A 6,912-nucleotide genomic window follows, 5' to 3' on the forward strand; every position below is an offset into this window, starting at 1 on the left:
ATCTCCCAAGACGAAAGGGTGTCTGAATCCCCTGTGGAGACCACAGAGAAAGACCTAGTTCCCCACCTCATCACGACAGGAGGCCTCAAATCCTTTGAAAACTCCAGAGGTACGCGGAGATCAGTGCCTCCAAAGGAGACGATGCCTGACTCCTCGTGAAACTTGATAGGAGTCCCAGGATTCTTGTGGCACGTGGAAAGGGACCCTTGGTCTCCCGCCTCAGCTAGAGAGGCGTTCCAATTGCCCTGCCAAGCCTCGAGGAGAATCCCGAGTTGTCCCTCGCAACTAGGCAGGAGTCCTGACGTGGCTGAAGAAACACGTGGGTGGAAGGGCCATCCCCGTCGTAACTCGAGAATATACCCCAGGTTCCCGCCGCAACTCGAGAAAAACCATGAGACTTCCCCTCGATGCGAGATGAGGCCCGATTCCCCTGTACTGCGTGCAGAGCAATTCCGTCTTGCACATCACACATGAAAGGAGCCTTGATTTCCTTGATGGCACTCCAGAGAAACCCCAAGAACACTGTTTCAAGGATAGAGGGATCCTGAGGTCACTGTAGCAACACGAAAGAACTCTGTGGACCAAAAATCAACTCGAAAAGAGAGGTTAGTCCCTGGCTTCGACTCCAGAGGAATACCACCTTACCACAAGCACCTCAAGAGGAGGCTTCTCTCAGCTCTAGGTATGTGAGAGGGACCCTGAGTTTGCGGCCTCAAGTGGAATGGACACCGCGATGCCCTGACTCGAAATAAGGCCGGATATCCCTGCAGTGACTTCAATGCAGGCTCGTCTTGCATCTCCCAGGACGAAAGGATGTCTGAATCCCCTGTGGAAAGCACAAGAAAGACTTAGTTCCCCACCTCATCGCGACCGATAGCCTCACATCCTTTGAAAACTCCAGAGGTACGCGGAGATCAGTGCCTCCAAAGGAGACGATGCCTGACTCCTCGTGAAACTTGATAGGAGTCCCAGGATTCCTGTGGCACTTGGAAAGGGATACTTGGTCTCCCGCCTCAGCTGGAGAGGCGTCCCAATTGCCCTGCCAAGCCTCGAGGAGAATCCAGAGTTGTCCCTCGCAACTAGGCAGGAGTCCTGACGTCGCTGAAGAAACACGTGGGTGGAAGGGCCATCCCCGTCGTAACTCGAGAATATACCCCAGGTTCCCGCCGCAACTCGACAAAAACCATGAGACTTCCCCCTCCCAGCGAGATGAGGCCCGATTCCCCTGCACTGCGTGCAGAGCAATTCCGTGTTGCACATCACACATGAAAGGAGCCTTGATTTCCTTGATGGCACTCCAGAGAAACCCCAAGAACACTGTTTCAAGGCTAGAGGGATCCTGAGGTCACTGTAGCAACAAGAAAAAGCTCCGTGGGCCAAAAATCAACTCGAGATGAGAGGTTAGTCCCTGGCTTCGACTCCAGAGGAATACCACCTTACCACAAGCACCTCAAGAGGAGGCTTCTCTCAGCTCTAGGTATGTGAGAGGGACCCTGAGTTTGCGGCCTCAAGTGGAATGGACACCGCGATGCCCTGACGCGAAATAAGGCTGGATATCCCTGCAGTGACTTGAATGCAGGCTTGTCTTGCATCTCCCAAGATGAAAGGATGTCTGAATCCCCTGTGGAGACCACAGAGAAAGACCTAGTTCCCCACCTCATCGCGACCGGAGGCCTCACATCCTTTGAAAACTCCAGAGGTACGCGGAGATCAGTGCCTCCAAAGGAGACGATGCCTGACTCCTCGTGAAACTTGATAGGAGACCCAGGATTCCTGTGGCACGTGGAAAGGGACACTTGGTCTCCCGCCTCAGCTGGAGAGGCGTCCCAATTGCCTTGCCAAGCCTCGAGGAGAATCCCGAGTTGTGTCTCGCAACTAGGCAAGAGTCCTGACGTGGCTGAACAAACACGTGTGTGGAAGGGCCATCCCCGTCGTAACTCGAGAATATACCCCAGGTTCCCGCCGCAACTCGAGAAAAACCATGAGACTTCCCCCTCGCCGCGAGATGAGGCCCGATTCCCCTGCACTGCGTGCAGAGCAATTCTGTGTTGCACATCACACATGAAAGGAGCCTTGATTTCTTCATGGCACTCCAGAGAAACCCCAAGAACACTGTTTCAAGGCTAGAGGGATCCTGAGGTCACTGTAGCAACAGGAAAGAGCTCCGTGGACCAAAAATCAACTCGAGATGAGAGGTTAGTCCCTGGCTTCGACTCCAGAGGAATACCACCTTTCCACAAGCACCTCAAGAGGAGGCTTCTCTCAGCTCTAGGTATGTGAGAGGGACCATGAGTTTGCGGCCTCAAGTGGAATGGACACCGCGATGCCCTGACTCGAAATAAGGCCGGATATCCCTGCAGTGACTGGAATGCAGGCTCGTCTTGCATCTCCCAAGACGAAAGGGTGTCTGAATCCCCTGTGGAGACCACAGAGAAAGACCTAGTTCCCCACCTCATCACGACAGGAGGCCTCAAATCCTTTGAAAACTCCAGAGGTACGCGGAGATCAGTGCCTCCAAAGGAGACGATGCCTGACTCCTCGTGAAACTTGATAGGAGTCCCAGGATTCTTGTGGCACGTGGAAAGGGACCCTTGGTCTCCCGCCTCAGCTAGAGAGGCGTTCCAATTGCCCTGCCAAGCCTCGAGGAGAATCCCGAGTTGTCCCTCGCAACTAGGCAGGAGTCCTGACGTGGCTGAAGAAACACGTGGGTGGAAGGGCCATCCCCGTCGTAACTCGAGAATATACCCCAGGTTCCCGCCGCAACTCGAGAAAAACCATGAGACTTCCCCTCGATGCGAGATGAGGCCCGATTCCCCTGTACTGCGTGCAGAGCAATTCCGTCTTGCACATCACACATGAAAGGAGCCTTGATTTCCTTGATGGCACTCCAGAGAAACCCCAAGAACACTGTTTCAAGGATAGAGGGATCCTGAGGTCACTGTAGCAACACGAAAGAACTCTGTGGACCAAAAATCAACTCGAAAAGAGAGGTTAGTCCCTGGCTTCGACTCCAGAGGAATACCACCTTACCACAAGCACCTCAAGAGGAGGCTTCTCTCAGCTCTAGGTATGTGAGAGGGACCCTGAGTTTGCGGCCTCAAGTGGAATGGACACCGCGATGCCCTGACTCGAAATAAGGCCGGATATCCCTGCAGTGACTTCAATGCAGGCTCGTCTTGCATCTCCCAGGACGAAAGGATGTCTGAATCCCCTGTGGAAAGCACAGAGAAAGACTTAGTTCCCCACCTCATCGCGACCGATAGCCTCACATCCTTTGAAAACTCCAGAGGTACGCGGAGATCAGTGCCTCCAAAGGAGACGATGCCTGACTCCTCGTGAAACTTGATAGGAGTCCCAGGATTCCTGTCACACTTGGAAAGGGATACTTGGTCTCCCGCCTCAGCTGGAGAGGCGTCCCAATTGCCCTGCCAAGCCTCGAGGAGAATCCAGAGTTGTCCCTCGCAACTAGGCAGGAGTCCTGACGTTGCTGAAGAAAGACGTGGGTGGAAGGGCCATCCCCGTCGTAACTCGAGAATATACCCCAGGTTCCCGCCGCAACTCGAGAAAAACCATGAGACTTCCCCCTCGCCGCGAGATGAGGCCCGATTTCCCTGCACTGCGTGCAGAGCAATTCCGTGTTGCACATCACACATGAAAGGAGCCTTGATTTCCTTGATGGCACTCCAGAGAAACCCCAAGAACACTGTTTCAAGGCTAGAGGGATCCTGAGGTCACTGTAGCAACACGAAAGAGCTCCGTGGACCAAGAATCAACACGAGATGAGAGGTTAGTCCCTGGCTTCGACTCCTGAGGAATACCACCTTACCACAAGCACCTCAAGAGGAGGCTTCTCTCAGCTCTAGGTATGTGAGAGGGATCCTGAGTTTGCGGCCTCAAGTGGAATGGACACCGCGATGCCCTGACTCGTAATAAGGCCAGATATCCCTGCAGTGACTTGAATGCAGGCTCGTCTTGCATCTCCCAAGAAGAAAGGATGTCTGAATCCCCTGTGGAGACCACAGAGACACACCTAGTTCCCCACCTCATCGCGACCGGAGGCCTCACATCCTTTGAGAACTCCAGAGGTACACGGAGATCAGTGCCTCCAAAGGAGACGATGCCTGACTCCTCGTGAAACTTGATAGGAGTCCCAGGATTCCTGTGGCACGTGGAAAGGGACCCTTGGTCTCCCGCCTCAGCTGGAGAGGCGTTCCAATTGCCCTGCCAAGCCTCGAGGAGAATCCCGAGTTGTCCCTCGCAACTAGGCAGGAGTCCTGACGTGGCTGAACAAACACGTGGGTGGAAGGGCCATCCCCGTCGTAACTCGAGAATATACCCCAGGTTCCCGCCGCAACTCGAGAAAAACCATGAGACTTCCCCCTCAATGCGAGATGAGGCCCGATTCCCCTGTACTGCGTGCAGAGCAATTCCGTGTTGCACATCACACATGAAAGGAGCCTTGATTTCCTTGATTGCACTCCAGAGAAACCCCAAGAACATTGTTTCAAGGATAGAGGGATCCTGAGGTCACTGTAGCAACACGAAAGAACTCTGTGGACCAAAAATCAACTCGAAAAGAGAGGTTAGTCCCTGGATTCGTATCCAGAGGAATACCACCTTACCACAAGCACCTCAAGAGGAGGCTTCTCTCAGCTCTAGGTATGTGAGAGGGACCCTGAGTTTGCGGCCTCAAGTGGAATGGACACCGCGATGCCCTGACTCGAAATAAGGCCGGATACCCCTGCAGTGACTTCAATGCAGGCTCGTCTTGCATCTCCCAGGACGAAAGGATGTCTGAATCACCTGTGGAAAGCACAGAGAAAGACTTAGTTCCCCACCTCATCGCGACCGATAGCCTCACATCCTTTGAAAACTCCAGAGGTACGCGGAGATCAGTGCCTCCAAAGGAGACGATGCCTGACTCCTCGTGAAACTAGATAGGAGTCCCAGGATACCTGTGGCACTTGGAAAGGGACACTTGGTCTCCCTCCTCAGCTGGAGAGGCGTCCCAATTGCCCTGCCAAGACTCGAGGAGAATCCAGAGTTGTCCCTCGCAACTAGGCAGGAGTCCTGACGTCGCTGAAGAAACACGTGGGTGGAAGGGCCATCCCCGTCGTAACTCGAGAATATACCCCGGTTCCCGCCGCAACTCGAGAAAAACCATGAGACTTCCCCCTCGCCGCGAGATGAGGCCCGATTCCCCTGCACTGCGTGCAGAGCAATTCCGTGTTGCACATCACACATGAAAGGAGCCTTGATTTCCTTGATGGCACTCCAGAGAAACCCCAAGAACACTGTTTCAAGGCTAGAGGGATCCTGAGGTCACTGTAGCAACACGAAAGAGCTCCGTGGGCCAAAAATCAACTCGAGATGAGAGGTTAGTCCCTGGCTTCGACTCCAGAGGAATACCACCTTACCACAAGCACCTCAAGAGGAGGCTTCTCTCAGCTCTAGGTATGTGAGAGGGACCCTGAGTTTGCGGCCTCAAGTGGAATGGACACCGCGATGCCCTGACTCGAAATAAGGCCGGATATCCCTGCAGTGACTGGAATGCAGGCTCGTCTTGCATCTCCCAAGACGAAAGGGTGTCTGAATCCCCTGTGGAGACCACAGAGAAAGACCTAGTTCCCCACCTCATCGCGACAGGAGGCCTCAAATCCTTTGAAAACTCCAGAGGTATGCTGAGATCAGTGCCTCCAAAGGAGACGATGCCTGACTCCTCGTGAAACTTGATAGGAGACCCAGGATTCCTGTGGCACGTGGAAAGGGACCCTTGGTCTCCCGTCTCAGCTGGAGAGGCGTCCCAATTGCCCTGCAAAGCCTCGAGGAGAATCCCGAGTTGTCCCTCGCAACTAGGCAGGAGTCCTGACATGGCTGAACACACACGTGTGTGGAAGGGCCATTCGCGTCGTAACTCGAGGATATACCCCAGGTTCCCGCCGAAACTCGAGAAAAACCATGAGACTTCCCCCTCGCCGCGAGATGAGGCCCGATTCCCCTGCACTGCGTGCAGAGCAATTCCGTGTTGCACATCACACATGAAAGGAGCCTTGATTTCCTTGATGGCACTCCAGAGAAACCCCAAGAACACTGTTTCAAGGCTAGAGGGATCCTGAGGTCACTGTAGCAACACGAAAGATCTCCGTGGACCAAGAATCAACACGAGATGAGAGGTTAGTCCCTGGCTTCGACTCCTGAGGAATACCACCTTACCACAAGCACCTCAAGAGGAGGCTTCTCTCAGCTCTAGGTATGTGAGAGGGACCCTGAGTTTGCGGCCTCAAGTGGAATGGACACCGCGATGCCCTGACTCGAAATAAGGCCGGATATCCCTGCAGTGACTTGAATGCAGGCTCGTCTTGCATCTCCCAGGACGAAAGGATGTCTGAATCCCCTCTGGAGACCACAGAGAAACACCTAGTTCCCCACCTCATCGCGACCGGAGGCCTCACATCCTTTGAAAACTCCAGAGATACGCGGAGATCAGTGCCTCCAAAGGAGACGATGCCTGACTCCTCGTGAAACTTGATAGGAGTCCCAGGATTCTTGTGGCACGTGGAAAGGGACCCTTGGTCTCCCGCCTCAGCTGGAGAGGCGTTTCAATTGCCCTGCCAAGCCTCGAGGAGAATCCCGAGTTGTCCCTCGCAACTAGGCAGGAGTCCTGACGTCGCTGAAGAAACACGTGGGTGGAAGGGCCATCCCCGTCGTAACTCGAGAATATACCCCAGGTTCCCGCCGCAACTCGAGAAAAACCATGAGACTTCCCCCTCGCCGCGAGATGAGGCCCGATTCCCCTGCACTGCGTGCAGAGCAATTCCGTGTTGCACATCACACATGAAAGGAGCCTTGATTTCCTTGATGGCACTCCAGAGAAACCCCAAGAACACTGTTTCAAGGCTAGAGGGATCCTGA

The sequence above is a fragment of the Cervus elaphus genome, unplaced genomic scaffold (assembly GCF_910594005.1).
Source record: "Cervus elaphus unplaced genomic scaffold, mCerEla1.1, whole genome shotgun sequence".
In the NCBI taxonomy this organism is placed as follows: domain Eukaryota; kingdom Metazoa; phylum Chordata; class Mammalia; order Artiodactyla; family Cervidae; genus Cervus; species Cervus elaphus.